Raw genomic sequence first — 17,761 nt, 5'->3', positions numbered from 1 at the left:
TGCCTTTACATGCCTGTATTCAGGTAGCATTACATGGAAGAGCATAATGAGGCTTTAGATGAAAACAAGGTGTCAATTTTTATGTCGTATTCTGTTTGATTTGTCCAAATAAATCTACATAAATACTGTTAGGGAAAAAAAAAACAGACTAGCAACTGATAGTACATTTGTTTTGAAATAGTAAATGTTATGAAAAATAAAACTTTTTCATTTGCTTGAATGATCTCATCTGGAAATTCAGTTGTTACTTCATTTTTTCTCCATGTCTCTTTCTAATCATCTAGTACCAGTGCTACTAAGGCTGTCAATAAGCCCAAGTTTTTCACCTTATAGTATTAAACATAGGGGAGAATTCTCAATTAAAGGTTTGGCTTCAATCAGGTTTATATAAATGTTGAGTTTAAGAGGTTACTTTCTTTGAAAAAGTTGCTGTGATGTGGCTATGGTTGTTGTCTACCTAGCTTAATTTTTGGCTTGTTTTGATTTTTACTCTTAAATATGCACTCCATTGCTTCTTCAGTATGTCTGGGCTACTATCGTGCTGTCTGAAAAAGTTAATACATTTCTGCTGTCCAGAAGGTATCAATTTTGGTGAGGTTCTTGACTGGAAGGCTTCTCACAGCTGAGGTGAACTCTGTGACTGCTTTGCATGGAAGTGATGGAGATTCAGACTGAAAGCCTGACCTTTTCCACTCCATTCTGTTTTATAAAATGCTTAAGAATGGTTTTATTCTGAAAATATCTTTCAAATGTGCTGCAAAGTCAATTTTTCATTCTGCAACCTGTTCAAATTTTTCTTTAGACTCTTCTGTCTTCTGGAGTAATCTTAAGGATAAAACACAGACAAGATAATGGTGGTCAATTCAGAATTAAACCAGATAACTCCTAGAGACCTCCAAGATGATGTAAAAATTATTTTGAGTCTTTGACTTTCCTCATGTCTCCAGGCCAGTGGGATAAACTAATTTTTCTTCCTTTTGTCTTATGCAAAAAATATTCAAGCATCTCCAAAAATATTTGTCTGTTCTTAACAGTCACTCAAGCATTCTGTGAGCATAGGAGAAACTAGAAGAGCAGATGGTGAGACTTCAGCAGGCATTGGAGATTGCTAAGGTCTTCCCAATCTGATGAAATGAGCAATGTTGCTCTTGTCCTGCCTTCTTAGTTTTCAACTTTTTGTAACACTGTTTTCCCCGTATCCTTCTTTGGCTCATGCTTGGTAAGTAGCTGAAGTTGTTCTATGCCTCCTCTCATTTTTTCTTCTTGTGACAGGAGGAAAATCAGTCTCTGTAGAGGATATAGCCTTCTCTTATCTGTCAGAGCTTTGTGGTTTCTCTCAACAGGTTTATTTGAAAGAGCAAAGGTAACTGTAATATCAGGATGAGTTTAATGTTTGCTGTGGAAGTGAGAAAAGGGGTTAAAGAAACTTTAATAGATATGGCATTTATTGATTATTGCTGTGCATGCTAATACATATGATGCTTTATGCTTTATGCTTTACTAACTAGCTATTGTAAAAACTATCCGAGAGGGGGGAAGTCTTGCATTCCTCACAAGGACAGTTCCTGATAAGAACCGAGAGGCCTTGCTTTGTGCTTTGAACTCTTTATGTGAAGCGAGAAGTCCTGCACCTCCTCACACGGACAGTTGGACAGTTCCTGATAAGAACTAAGGGGCCTCCTTCAAGAATCAGCTAAAACCAACCAAATGACTCCTTGGAACTAATTTTAATACCCAATGACTCCCTGGAACTAATTTTAATACGGAGCGGGGATAGCTCATGCATATGTATAGGCGTGTTTTTCTGAAACTTCATGTATATGTAACACTTGGTTGTATAAATTCAAAGGGAGTTGCCGTGCCAGGTGCACACGATTTTGGCGGGACTACCCCCGGTGCTGCCCGGCGCCGAATAAACATACCTACTTTACAATCTTACAGATTGTGGAGTCTGTTTTCCGCACGTCAGTTTGGCGAGCCAGGCAGGAGGATTTCTGCTTGGCTGAGGGACCAGCTGTGGAGCGGACGCTCCTAGGCGCGCCCCGGGAGATTTCCTCGGAGGAGCCTCCCCTTCTCAGCTGTTCACCCGGGAGCAGAAGAGAAACCCCTGGATCTACGGATAAAAACGGTATGTTTTCAAACGGGGAACAGGGCTGCTGATGAGACGCACGGAGACGTCCGGCGCACAGCGTAGTCCATAGGAAAGGTACCTTAGGAAGGGGGGTTTTGCTGACCAAAGGGTGGCTGCTAGCGATCTTGAGAGTAGATCGAGCAAACCCGAGGTTGCCCAGGGGGGGAAACTCGCTGACCAAAGGGTGGCCGCTAGCGATCTTGAGAGTAGATCGAGCGAGTCCAAGGTAACCGCTGCATCCCATTTTTGGGAGCCAGAATGGACCTGCTGATGACCGGTATATGAGAAGCAGGAGAAGGGTAAGTGGGCCTCTTGCAACCTTAAAAGATACTTGCAGCTGCTAGAAGGTTGACAACTGGAGCGATGCTCTTTAGGTATTGATTTTTTATTATTATAATAAGATATTGGCTGTTGGCTACTGATTTGGACTTGTTGAACCATAGTGTTTGTGTGAAGGATTTTGTGTGTGTGGGACCTTCTATGGTGTAAATGCCTGTGTTGTGAAAGCGTGAGTGAGTCCTGGGAATCTGAGCAAAGCTGTGACTGTGTGTGGTGTGAGGTCTGTCCAGCCGCCCCTAGCCGCCCAGATTCTTCTGAGGTGGGCTAGAAAGCAAGGGGACTTTCCTCTTTCCAAAATTTCTTGCATGATTGTGTGACCACTATGAGTGTGTGGATGTCTGAGAGTGTGGATACTGTGACCACCTTTGTGTCTTGGCACGGAGAGAGCTTATATATAAAGTGTCGGGATCAATCTGATGGTATTGTTTGTAATCGAGGGATTAATAGCAGGATTAATAATCGTCCTTGTTATTTGTTGCACATTCTGCAGGAATTTTGAAACGTTTACTTTTCCCGGTATAATTTGATTATTCTGACTGCGTGTGAATGCAAGGGTGTGATTGAGACGTGCATTTGAGTGCGAAGCGAGTGAGGAGCTCTATCCGCGTTTCCGACCTTGGGCAACTAAGGCGGCCGGAGAAAAGCGAAGCGATTGAAAATTGCAAAATGGCAGATGGGGGGAGTAAGCCGTATGGAAAATCACCTTTGGGATGTATATTAAAACATTGGAAGGATATTATAGGACAAGGAGATACCGAAGATAAAAAAAAATTGGTTAAGTACTGTAATCAGTGGTGACCCCTATATAAACTACAGGATGGAGCGAAATGGCCTCAGGAGGGAGGAACGTTAGATTATGACACTCTCCTGCAATTAATGTTATTCCTAAGAAGGGAAGGAAAATGGAATGAGGCATCATATGCAGACATGTTTTTTGTCCTTCAGGACAATCCTGAATGGCAGAGAGACTACGGATTAGTACCCCCTCGGGATCCTATGGTATTAACCCTAGAAAAAGAAGAAAGGAGAGAACGTAAAGGAAAGTTGAAAAGATGTTGTTCAGCATGTAGTATTGGACAAAGATGTACTAAATTGAACGGGGAACAAGAGCCCGAGTTAGATGATCTATTTAACCCACCTTATGGGTTAGGGAGACAGGGCTTGGCCGGGGCTCCCAGTCCACCCCCGGACAAAACTGTTTCTAAGGAATGTCAAATGCCTGCCTCCACACATGGAAACACAAAAGCCCCCACTACAGCTCCAAACAGCCCAGCGTCTTCACGCACTAGACAGAAGACTGTCTTACAGGCACGCCTCCGAGAAGCCGTAAATCCAGACGGAGGAACCATGAAAATAAAAATCCCATTCACGGGCACCGATCTGAAAGAATGGAAAGAGATTGCCCGAGGATACTGTAATGATCCAATAAATACGGCACAAAATTTTAGATTTAGAATGAAACAACACAATCCCGACTGGAGTGACATACAATTATTATTGGATTGCTTGACTGAAACTGAAAAGCAACTAATTATAAAAACAGCAGGGGAGCTTGCTAAAGAACACTATGATATAAAAGTAGGTAATTATAGAGAATGGTTTCCCTTGCTGGACCCGGAATGGGATCCAAACCGCTCCACCGATATGGAAGAGTTACAGGCATATCAGGAGTGGATATCCAGAGGGATGGAAAAAGCAATTCCCAGAACAATAAATTGGGCAATGTTATATGCGGTCAGACAGGGTCCTTCTGAAACGCCCTCCAAGTTCCTACACAGAATAAGAGACGTGATGCGCCAACACACATCTCTAGATCCGAATTCGGAGGTAGGCACACAGCAACTAATATCCCTCTTTTTGGGACAATCACAAGGGGATATTAGGCGCAAATTGCAAAAACTAAGACCTCCTGGAAATAGAGACTTAGAAAGGTTATTAAAAGCAGCATTGGAGAATATTTAACAATCGAGAGGAAAGTTACAGGCGAGACCAGAAGAAAATACTAGCAGTGGTAAGAGAAAATGAAAATCGGAAATTTAAAGTTAAACCAATGCGTGGGCTGACGCCTCTGGGCAAGAACCAATGTGCAATATGTAAAAAGACCGGACATTGGAAGAACCAGTGCCCTGAGCGCCAAAGGAACGCTAGATGGCGCAACAATCAAGGGAAGACGCTGGCTCACGTAGATGAACGAAATTGACTAGCCGACCCCTTAGTAAAAATAAAGCTAGGGGAAAAACAAGAAGAAGTAAAATTCTTCGTAGATACAGGGGCAACATACTCTGTTTTGAATCAAGCTTTGATGCCTCTGGGAAATGATTGTGTTATGGTAAAAGGGACAACTGGCCAAAGTGAAAAGACATATTTTTGTAAGCCTCTAGAATACAAACTGGGAAAACAATGGGGCATTCACAAATTCTTATATATGCCCAACTCCCCAAAAGCACTTTTGGGAAGAGATTTGTTGGAACAATTGGGAGCAAAAATGACATTTGAAAAAGGAGAAATTACTCTGGAGGTAAAAGATCAGCAATATGTTCAGATATTAAGTCTAACCCTAACTAGTCTCTCCTCAGAAGGAAAAATTAATGAGGAAATCCTAAACTAAGTGTATCCAGGAGTATGGGCTACCGACGTACCTGGAAGAGCAAAAAGTGCTCCACCTGTCGAAGTTAAAATTAAGGAAGGCCAAAGACCGGTAAGAATTAAACAATGTCCCCAAAAGAAGGAAGATAGGGAAGGAATCCGGCCGGTGATAGAAAAATTTCTACAGTTAGGACTATTAAAGGAGTATGAGTCAGAATTCAATACCCCTGTATTACCTGTTCGGAAACCCGATGTGTCGTATAGGGTGGTCCAAGACTTACGGGCAGTGAATAAAATAACTGAAGACTTCTACCCAGTAGTGGCGAATCCATATACCCTGCTGACTGTGTTGACACCCGAACTAATTTGGTTTACTGTTTTAAATTTGAAGGATGCTTTCTTTTGCCTCCCTCTCCACGAAGCCAGTCAAAAATTGTTTGCATTCGAATGGGAAAATCCTAAAAGTGGTCGGAAGACCCAGCCCACTTGGACGGTGTTGCCGCAATAGTCCTACCATTTTTGGGAATCAGCTTGCAAAAGACCTGGAATCCTGGGAAGCCCCATCTGAGAAAGGAAAATTGTTGCAGTGTGTGGATGACATCCTGATCGCTACCAACACAGAGGAAGACTGTATGGCATGGGCGGTGAGTCTGTTAAATTTCTTAGGACTCCAAGGATACCAGGTGTCCAAGAAGAAGGCCCAGGTAGTGCAATGTAAAGTGAATTATTTGGGCTATGAAATTAGTGCGGGGCAGAGAACTTTGGGACAGGCCCGCAAAGAGGCAATATGCCAAACTCAGAAACCCCAGACAGTAAAGGAGTTACGGACTTTTCTGGGAATGACCGGGTGGTGCTGATTGTGGATCTATAATTATGGACTGCTTGTTAAGCCATTGTATGCGCTGACAGCCACTGAGCAGAAGCAGCTTGAGTGGAACAAGGAGACAGAACGAACTTTTGAGCTACTGAAAAAGGCTTTGATGTCGGCCCCAGCCTTAGGACTCCCAGATGTCAGTAAGCCGTTTCTTCTTTTCTCTCATGAGAAGCAGGGCATTGCCCTAGGAATATTGGCACAAGATCTGGGTCCATATCGATGGGCAGTTGCCTATCTCTCTAAGCAGTTAGATGCCACTGCAAAGGGTTGGCCTGGATGCATATGGGCGGTTGCAGCTGTGATACTGAACATACAGGAAGCCTGAAAGTTTGCCCTGGGCCAGAAAATGACTGTTTTGGTGTCTCATACAGTATCAGCAGTACTGGAAGCAAAGGGTGAGCACTGGCTCTCTCCACAAAGATTTCTGCGATATCAAGCTGTGTTAGTAGAACAGGATGACGTGGAAATTATAGTCACTAACATTGTCAACCCAGCTTCTTTTCTTAGCGGGAACACGGGAAAACCGGTGCGTCAGGACTGTTTGGAAACCATCGAAGCAACATACGCAATCTGCCCAGACCTGAGGGACAGCCCCATAGAAAACGGGGAAAACTGGTTCACAGATGGGAGCAGCTATATCTCAAATGGCAATCGACATGCGGGGTACGCCATCACCACCAGTCAAGAGGTAATAGAATCGGGGCCTTTGCCCATGAACACCTCCGCACAGAAGGCAGAAATAATTGCCCTAACCCGAGCCTTGGAATTGGCCCAGGGCAAAGTTGTGAACATTTACACAGATTCAAAATATGCCTTCGGAGTTGTGCATGCACATGGAGCAATTTGGAAAGAAAGAGGACTATTAAACTCCCAAGGGAAAAATATCAAACATGCAGAAGAAATTCTGAAGCTACTAGAAGCTGTCCAGCTCCCTGAGAAAGTGGCAATTATGCATATTGAGGCACACCAGAAAGTGAACTCAGATTTTGAAAAAGGGAATGAACTGGCGGACAGAGAGGTAAAACAAGCGGCCAAAACAGAGGTAAAAATAGAAGGGGCTCTAATTCCTGATAAGCAAATCTCCCTAGAAGGTAAGCCAGAATATACCAAGGAAGATCAGAAACTTATCACAGACTTGGAAGGGTCATATAATGAAGAGGGGTGGGCTTATACCCCACAGGGAAGACTAATTATTCCCTCTTGTTTACTGTGGCACTTGATACGGGAGGAACATAGAAAAAGGCATTGGGGAACAGAGGCTCTGTATAAACATTTGATAAGGGAAATCGTGGCTAGAAACTTATATACCACAGTGAGACAGGTGACTCAACAGTGTGACCTTTGCCTCCAGACTAATCCTAAAAATACTCCCAAACTAGAAATGGGCCAGATTGGGAAGGGCAATGGGCCTGGACAACAATGGCAGGTTGATTTTACAGAACTTCCAAGAAAAGGGGGGGTATCAATGTTTACTGGTATTAACTGATACCTTTTCAGGTTGGCCAGAAGCATTCCCCACCAGAACAGCTAAGGCTCGGGAGGTAACTAGAGTATTGGTACAAAAAATAATACCACGTTTTGGGGTTCTGGCAACCATATCCTCTGATAGAGGACCACACTTTGTCTCAAAAATAGTACAACAGATCAGCCACCATTTGGGAATAGATTGGCAACTTCATACCCTATATCGCCCTCAATCGAATGGCCAAGTGGAGAAAATGAACCACTTAATCAAACAGCAAATTGTGAAACTGGGACAAGAAGCGAACCTGACATGGCCTCAGTCTCTCCCTTTAGCCCTCTTGCGTATACGAACTAGACCAAGGGCAAGGGAAGGACTAAGCCCCTTTGAAATTTTGTATGGACGACCCTATGGAATACAAAAAGGAATATCTATGCAAATTGGGGACGAAATTATGACTTCCTACATGGTGGCATTGAACAAACAGCTCAATAAAATTAGAAAACATGTAATTGGGACCCGGGGAAGAGGTCTAGATGAACCTACACATGACATACAACCTGGAGATTATATATATGTAAAGTCTCTTGCAGAAAAAACCCTGGAACCACAGTGGGAAAGACCATACCAGGTACTCCTCACCTCCTTCATGGCAATCAAGATCAGAGAGCAGAGCGCCTGGATACACCACACTAGGGTAAAAAGAGCACCCAAGTCTCCATGGAGTGTCACACAACTACAGCCTCAAAAACTTATATTATCACGACACTGACAAATAAAGTCAGGGCATGGGAAAGTAATACATTTCTGCAGCTCCATAAAAAAGTTGCTAAAGTCATGAATTGGTCTGACTGTTTGTTATGCTCGCATCTGCCGAAAAACGTGGGGAGTGAACACCCCATAATGGCTATGGTCTTCCCAAAAGGTCTCAAGGCTTTCCTAAGCATGTCTCCTGAGGCATATGCAGAGATAAAACAGGAAGATCTTAATTGGCAGATAAACTTAAATGTATAGGACGAAACCCTACCCCCCGTGCTGCCCGGCGCCGAATAAACATACCTACTTTACAGTCTTACAGATTGTGGAGTTTGTTTTCCGCACATCAGAAGGAAGAAGTATTTGATCTTATCTTGTTTAGTAAATCAAGAAAGATTAATGGGGAATATGACATTTATATGTCCAAAGAGTCATTCAAGGTAAATTAAATCATATTGTCCTATTAGGAAAATTATACATGGCACAATGTTCCTTTCTCAGTAGTCTGCGCTGAACAGGGATGTGCTCTCTTTAGCACTTTGGAGTGAATGGACCAGCATCCAGCTGTAAATTCCATTACAAATAATTTTTTACTGTTATTGTTCTAGGGAGAAGATACTAAGCTTTTTTTTATCAAGGTTTAGAGAAGTTCTGAATCAGCAAAATATGGACATTCTGTTTCTCTATGTCTTAAGTGTGTAGGAGACACAAAATGCTTAAGAGTTTGGACAACAAGCGGTAAGTATATGAATTTTAATTTGCAGTCGCTTGGATTGAGAATACAGGCATGTCCACTGTTGTTTGTTACGGTTTGCCAAAATATTGGTACATATGCTTAATTTAAGTGCATATTTAAACTGCTGTAGCCATAGAATTAGAGCCATAACCAGAGTTCACCTTGCATGTGTGATGCCAGCTGCTGTGTCTTCAACCGGTAGAAGCTGAATAGTGATTCAACTACTAAATTCTGTGTTATAGACTCAGTTTAACTGAATTCACTTCAATCATCTGATCATTAGAGGATGCACGCTATCTTCTAGGGTTTTTAAATTAATTGTCATTTTAAGGATAATCACTTAGAAACCGTTGTAGAATCCTAGGATTCTTTCTTTGTAGAAGCCTTTGCAGAAGACTCCGTTAAGTTCCCTGAAAAGAGGAGTGTGGAAAGGGAAAGTGTAGAATCCTACAAAGTTTTCTGAGTGAACATAAAAGTTTTGCATCATAATTTAGCCAACTAATTTTTGTTAGCCTGTATCCTGTTGTGTAAATCTGTAAGTCACTACAAATTGTAACTTGCCTATTCCATTTTTAAAACGATCACGTCTGTTTTCAGCAATAGAGGTCGTTACAGCTTTATCTGACCAGTTTGCAACGTGTTTTCTGATCTGTCAATAAAGCAGATGCAAATAAATTTTTGTGCATACTGACTGAAACCAAAGTAATAACTGTATACATTTGGTGACCTATGTTGCAATACCCATGTACAGTGAAGGTGACCATTAAATGGTCAAAATGCTGAAAAATATTTTTAGGATTCGTCCAAGTTATTTCAAAGATAAGTAAGGTTTATTTTTAAATTTAACCTTTTTTTTTTTTTTTTAACCAGACCCCACTAAATGCTGTAAGTTCAAGAATGGAATCTCACAGATATACCAACTTACTTAGATGAGAATTTTCTGTACCTTGTTTCATTCTGAAGGATATAATACAAAATGTGAACTGAAGGAGCAGAAGGAAGGGCTAAGATAGGTGCAAGAAGATTCACTGAAAACAGTGCAGCAACATCTAAAATAATGAAATCACAAGAGTTTCTGTTTTATTTTTCAATTTCTCTTTGCTGTTCTGCTGGCAGCTAACTAAAAGTCAATGTAAGAGGAAAAATTTCAGTGAGAAAACAACAATAAACTTGAAACTGAAATAAAAGAAGTAAATATATTCAAAGAGATATTGTATAGATATGTTGCTAATGCTGGTGCCTCTTTCTTTTCTTCCTTCTATCCTGTGTAAATTTTTAGCTACAGGACCAATCAGGTACATCCTTCTAAGTTCTGATAGTATCAGGGTACTTCCTTTCAGCTTTGCTGAATCTAGTACAGTTCTCTAGGTCTCCACCACCTCACAGTGGATAAGCATTCTGGATGAATGTGCTTGGCATTTTTTCTCTCATTAAAAAAAATGCTGTTGCTGTTGGACTTGCCAGTCTTGCAGCTTTTCATTGGCCCTGCACATCTGATTGTGCCACATTTTATCTGACTCTACCCTCACAAGAAATTGTCCCTGTTTTTTATTTCTGGAAGGAATTTCAGGAAAGTTTGCACTCACTTTCTGGGGCATGAAGCTGGGCAAATAAACACCACCCTCTCTTTTCTGCTTCATTGGCAGCGCCAGAATATTTTTGAGGTATAGTTGAGTGGTTTATTAGCATGCGTGTCCCTCAGTTTTCAATAGGAGACCCCTTTTGTAATACCCAGGAGTTATCACTCGTTCTTGGTAGCAGTTTTAGTAGAAATGCTAAGTGTAAGTCCCTACTGTATAAATCTAACTCTTGGGGATTACTTTTGATCAGAGGAAGGTGATGATTTCTGCTTTAGAATTCAAATTAGCTGACCAGAGGAAAGTAATATCTTGAACACTGGCAAAGCTGTAATGGGAAAAATCATCACATTGTTTCCCTTTGAAAGAAATCTTTACCTTGCTAGCAGGTGACAAGGCAAGTTTGTTGAGTTGAGAATATCACTGCATTTCCTCTTCCAATGTCAAAAGACCTTCAAGATAGTCCTAAAAGTGAATGGATTTTATCACAGTTTACTAAGATTGGTTTGTGTAGTAGATGATACTTGGTCAAATGTAAGTTCTCAGTGTTGTTCCTGATCTTGTTTTCAAGATAAAGTTCCGCCATTTTTTCCCATAATGAACCAAATGTCTTTTTCCTACAGAGCCAAGATCTCGGGCATCAATAGCAATCTCTGTCTTCGACCATTCCACACTACTAAGGAGACCACATTTTACTACCACTAGTAATAGCACATCTCCCTCAAGCAACCATCATCATCTGTGACATCATCATCCATTCTAGGTTCATTGAGCCTGTGTGTCTGCTCCAGCCCATCACGTTCAGGGTTCTTGGGACTACCCTTCTACTACTGGTCATATGATATTAGCACTTGCTTTGAGGATGATGAACTGGAGCAAGAAACAGGAAATCAGCCTTCAATGAGTAAGTGGATTTCGGCATTGGCTGAGGACATTTTTCACATGGTTGGTGGTTCAGATTGTTAACAGACACATTTACAGATGTTCAGTAGTGCAAGTGAATATCCTGATATATATTAATATCTGACATCTAATAACAGTTGGATACAAACTGTGCATTACCAGCACTCCTGTGTAAATGGCCAGCTAGATAGAAATATAATCTTGGTAAAATCTGTTTTGGAATTTCAGAATAGCCAAGTGCACTGAGTTTACTGCATGCATACTTATATTTGCATGTATACAAATGTGACTGGCTGAGGTCTGCAAATTCATTCAAGGAAGTAGGCAAAGTAGAAGGAAACATTACTGTTACTAAAAGTAAAAGTATTTTATAAGGAGATGGAAGGAGATAGGAAGGCACGGCATTAAACCAGATTATCTTTTTTAGTCAAATATGCGAGTAGAATAGCACCGCTATTCTCAGCTGGTATTTGTTTTTTATAGAATCATAGAATAGTTTGGGTTGGAAGGGACCTTTAAAGGTCGTGTAGTCCAACCCCCCTGCAAGAAGTAGGGACATCTTCAACTAGATCAGGTTGCTCAGAGCCTCATCCAACCTGGCCTTGAATGTTTCCAGGGATGGGACATCCACCACCTCTCTGGGCAACCTGTTCCAGTGCTTCACCACCCTCATTGTAAAAACATTTTTCCTTACATCCAGTCTGTATCTGCTTCCTTCTGTTTTAAAACCATTACCCTTTGTCCTATCACAACAGGCCCTGCTAAGGAGTTTCTCCCCATCTTTCTTATTAGGAACGTATGTAGATCTGTTTCATATATATGGCAGGAAAGGGACTAGAGCTCTTTGTTTTGGATTAGACCAAGCTAACATGCTAGCCAACATAGATCCAAGGCTGACATACCCTGTTGGAGTATTCCTTTACACAGCCCAAACCCACAGATTGCTTTACTTTATCCTTATTCATCCCAGCCATCAGCAATGAACCATATTAACTTTACTAACCAGCTAGCTGGGAAACCAAGAGAACTGCCTCTGAGGTATTCGAGCCCAAGGTTGGCATACCTTGTCTGTGTTAGTTCACAGAAGTCTTGCAGGTTTGGAGTGGTGTTAGTGCTGAGCTTAGCTTTGACTTTTATACATACTGAGATCAATATGTTTCCTTAAAGTGCTTCTGCTTTATGGCTCACGTGTTGCTATATCTCTGCTTCTCCTACTTTGTCAAAGCAGCACTTTTGTGGAAATTGGGAAATTTCCTCATCAAGAACATTACTGTTCTGATGAGTGCCTCAGAACAATCATTACAGTCCTTGTGTGCCACAAGAGAATATCAATACTGTGGTTAAGAGGAAGGGAGTGCTTAGAAATGCTTTTTCTACCTACTCCATAAGCAAAAAGTAGGTTGTATTTATTAATTCCTATGCAAAAAAAAATCAGTCTTGTGAGCTTTTTTAATGGATTAATGTGATCAAGTCATTCCCACTAAGCAGTGAGGTTGGTTTTAAATAGATTTCCCTTTGCCACCAAAAAAAACCCCCTCTTATATATTAGATCTCTCAACAGTTGTTTGAATGACAGGCACAAAAAAGTAACTCAGGTATTTTCTCTTCAGTACTAGAATGATAAAGGGAAAATAATAAAAAGGAAAACTGCTTGTTGCCATGTTAGTTTTAAAATAGCTAACTAAATTGGGACATGGGTGAATTTCCTGAAGCTGACTTGCATGCTTTAACAGCATGAGAAATCTTTTTAAGCTTGAATCACCTCTGTAACACCCTTTGTAAGGGTACTCTGGTGGAAAGCTTATGTGTACCTCCTTCTTTTAAATAGTTTTCTTGTTTCACTTGAATGTTCAGTATTTTTCAGATCACTGTCACTTTCATGCAGCAGCTCGTTTTGGGAGCTCATTATAAGAATAGGGAACGATGTAGTATCATCACACCCATTCTATAACATATCACGCCCATTCTATAACATAAAGCAGGGCAATGCATTTTTAACGGTGTTTTGTGATTCATGTGTATTAGATAGGTACAGACAGATGTTTCAAGTACTTCATTTTAAACAATTATGTTTGTATTAATGCGATAATCAAACAGAAAATGTGCAAATGCCCTTCTGACTTAATACCCTTTTGGACTGGATCAGATTGTTCAAGCTGTGGAGGGCTGCCAGGCTCTCTGGGTGTACAGAAGGCTGCGTTGGCCACATGGGTATTATTCTGTCACTGTGGTAAAATAAAACCTCTGCCACTGCTCTGTTAATTCTCGTTCTTCCCATGCTCATTAGCAACCTTTGCCATCTCCGAGTTACCTATAGATAGTGTCATAATGAGCTATTCCATTGTGGTAGTTTTCACAGAATTGAGCATGAGCTCTCTCCATCTTTCTGGCCATGGAGGCCAACAAATACAACTCCAGGCTATATTTCATGTAGGATGGGCTACAAATACAACCTGTTTTGTGTAAAGATAGTAGCTTGCTGAGAGAGGGAACACATGGCAGTTTCTTGCATGAATTCATTGATTACATCAGACTTATACTGTTTGTAGATCATTAAAAAAGTTAAACTGAACTGGAAAATATCCTCATCCAAAATATAAATTTTTGCTAAAAAAAATAATTGAAATGAAACAATTTAAAAATAGTTTTTCATAGAGTCATAGAATACTTTGGTTTGGAAGGGACCTTTAAAAGTCATCTAGTCCAATCCCTCTGAAAAGAGCAGGGACATTTTTAGCTAGATCAGGTTGCTCAGGGCCTCATCCAACCTGGCACTGAATGTTTCCAAGGATGGGGCATCCACCACCTCTCTGGGAAACCTGTTCCAGTGTTTCACCATCCTTATAGTAATTTCTTTTTTTTGCCTTATATCAAGTCTGAATCTACCTTCTTTTATTTTAAAACCATTACCCCGATCCTATCACAGAAGTCCCTGCTAAAGAGTTTCTCCCTGTCTTTCTTATAAGCCCCCGTTAAGTACTAGAAGGCCACAATAAGGTCTCCCTGAAGCATTCACTTCTCCAGACTGAAAAGCCCCAACTCTCTCAGCCTGTCCTCACTGAAGAGGTGTTCTGTCCCTCTCTTCATTTTCATGGCCCTCCTCTGCACCCGCTCCAACAGGTCCATGTCCTTCTTATGTTGGGGGCCTAGAGCTGGCCGCAGTACTCCAGGTGGAGTCTCACCAGAGCAGAGTAGAAGGGCAGAATTACCTGCCTCCACCTGCTGGCCACACTTCTTTTGATGCAGCCCAGGATACGGTTCCCTTTCTGGGCTGTGAGCACACATTGACCAGTTCTCGAGTTTGTCCAGGTCTCTCTGCATGGCGTCCAGTCCCTCAGATGTGTCACCACACCACTCGTCTTGGTGTCATTTGCAAATTTACTAAGGATGCACTCAATCCAACTGTGTCATTGATTAAGATATTAAACAGTCCTGGCCCCAATACGGACCCCTGAGGGACACCACTTGTCCCTGATCTCTATCCAAACATTGAGCTGTTGACCTCAAGGGAAGGTCAACAAAAGTGCAATCTCCCAATAACCACGATTGGCAAACTGGTAACAACAGACAAGGAGAAGGCTGAGGTACTCAACATTTTTTTTTGCCTTAGTCTTCACTCGCAATCTCTCTTCCCACACCTCTCAAGTGGATGAACCTCAAGGCAGGGACTGGGGGAGCAAAGTCACTCTCACTGTAAGATCAGATTCGTGACCACCTGAGGAACCTGAATAGGCATAAGTCTATGGAATGTGACAAGATGCATCCCAGAATCCTGAGGGAATTGCCTGATACAGTTGCCAGCCACTGTCCATAGTATTAGAAATGTCATGACAGTCAGTGCCTGAGAAGATCATGGAGCACATCCCCCTGGAAGCTATACTGAGGCACGTGGAGGACAGGGAGGTGTTTTGAGACAGCCAGCATGGCTTCACCAAGGGCAAGTCCTGCCTGATCAACCTAGTGGTGTCACTACATCACTGGACAAGGGAATTGCTATGGATGTCATCTACCTGAATTTCTGTAAGGCCTTTGACATGATGCTCCACAAAATCCTTCTCTCTAAGTTGGAGAGGTATAGATTTGATGGGTGGACTGTTTGGTGGATATGGAATTAGCTGGATGATTGCATCCAGAGAGTAGTCGTTAACAGCTCAATGTCCAGATGGAGGTTGGTGACAAGTGGTGTCCCTCAAGGGTCTATATTAAGACTAGTACTGTTTAATATCTTAATCAATGATATAGACACTTGGATCAAGTGCACTCTCAGCAAGTTTGCAGATGACACTAAGCTGAGTGGTGTGGTCAACATGCCTGAGGGATGGGATGCCATCCAGAGTGACCTGGACAAACTCAACAAGTGGGCCCATGCAAATCTCATGAGGTCCAATAAGACCATGTGCAAAGTCTTGCACCTGTGTCGAGGCAACCCCTGGTATCAATACAGGCTAGGGGATGAAGGGATTGAGAGCAGCCCTGCAGAGAAAGACCTGGGGGTACTGGTGGACGAAAAGCTGGACATGAGCCGTCAATGTGTGCTCACAACCCAGAAGGCCATCCATATCCTGGGCTGTATCAAAGAAAGCATGGCCAGCAGGTGGAGGGAGGTGATTCCACCCCTCTGCTCTGCTCTGATGAGACCTCACCTGGAGTACTGCATCCCATTCTGGAGCCCTCAAGCACAGGAAAGACATGGACCTGTTGGAGCGGGTCCAGAGGAGGGCCGTGAAGATGATGAGAGGGCTGGAGCACCTCTCCTATGAGGACAGGCTGAGAGAGTTGGGGCTGTTCAGCCTTCTCAGGAGAGAAGGCTCCAGGGAGACCTTATTGTGGCCTTCCAGTACTTAAAGGGGGCCTATAAGAAAGATGGGGACAAACTTTTTAGCACGGCCTGATGCAATAGGACAAGGGGTAATGATTTTAAAATAAGAGAGAGTAGATTTACACTATACATAAGGAAAAAAAATTACGATGAGGGAGGTGAAGCACTGTAACCATTTTCCCAGAGAGGTGGATGCCCCATCCCTGGAGACGTTCAAGGTCAGGCTGGACAGGGCTCTGAGCAACCTGACCTAGTGGAAGGTGTCCCTGCTCACTGCAGAGGGATGGGACTAGATGACCTTTAAAGATCCCTTTCAACCCAAAACATTAGATGATTACATGTATTCTCCCCTGCCCCATCTCATTTTGATCTGACCCAGGAGTGCTTCTGTAGTTGCTGATGGATGTATATATCCTGTAATGGATTATAAAATTGAAGTTCTTAATAGAACTTTCTTCCATATTGGATCCACTTCAGTAAGAATTAGTTTCTTCATAGATTTAAGATGACAGTTCCAAGGTTCTCAGTGGTAACCTGCTTCAAGTTAATTTGAAAACCAGCTATTTTATCATTAAATAGCTTTATTTTTAATATACTGTTTTTAAAGGTTAAAAACCTATTAAAATCTACTTGATGAACATTTTTACATTGCTCTGATTAGTCTTTCTGTAGTAACTGAAAAAAAAATGTTTTATTCTGTTAAAATTAATTTAATATTTATTGCCATACAAGCATGAAACTAAGCATGGCCAGCAGGTCTAGGGAGGTGATTCTTCCCTTCTACTCTGCTCTCATTAAAGCCCACCTGGAGTACTGCATCCAGCTCTGGATCCCCTGGCATAAGAAGGATGTGGACCTGTTGGAGCAAGTCCAGAGGAGGGCCAGGAAAAAGATCAGAGGGCTGAAGCAGCTCTCCTATGAGAACAGGTACATTCTGAGTGGACATAAGGAAAAAAAAATTTACAATGAGGGTGGTGAAACAGTGGAACAGGTTGCCCAGAGATGCCCCATCCCTGGAAACAGGTTGGACGGGGCTCTGAGCAACCTGATCTGGTTGAAGATGTCCCTGCTCCTTGCAGCGGGGCGCTGGAGTAGATGACCTTTGAAGGTCCCTTCCAATCCAAATGATTCTATGATTCTATGATTAATATAATGAACTTTACTTTTGGTTAAAGTGTTTTAAGTGAATTGTCATTATTTCTTCTACCATTAAGTACAACATTAAGTGTTTAATATAATAATTAGTGAAACATGGGAAGCTGAAGAAGTTGTCGATCTCTTGGCAACAACTAACAACATTCTTCACATACCAAATTCCATACTAAATCCAAAACACAGCAGCTACTGAGAGGAAAACTAGCTCCATCCCAGCTGAAAACAGGACAATGAAATAGATAGAACTTGTCAAGGTATTAAGTATTTTCCTTTATTTTTCAACTCCTGTTCATGTATAGCAGATGATGCTGTAGGTATTACTGTATTTTGTGCAATTTTGTAAATGCTGAAAATGGCAACATATAATTGATCGCTCTATGACAAGAAAAATATACAAATTGCTTGAAACTTTAGTAAATATAG

This window comes from Chlamydotis macqueenii, chromosome 2 (assembly GCF_036417535.1).
Source record: "Chlamydotis macqueenii isolate bChlMac1 chromosome 2, bChlMac1.mat, whole genome shotgun sequence".
Lineage (NCBI taxonomy): Eukaryota > Metazoa > Chordata > Aves > Otidiformes > Otididae > Chlamydotis > Chlamydotis macqueenii.
The sequence above is the reverse complement of the archived record's forward strand: the minus strand, read 5'-3'. Positions refer to the sequence as shown.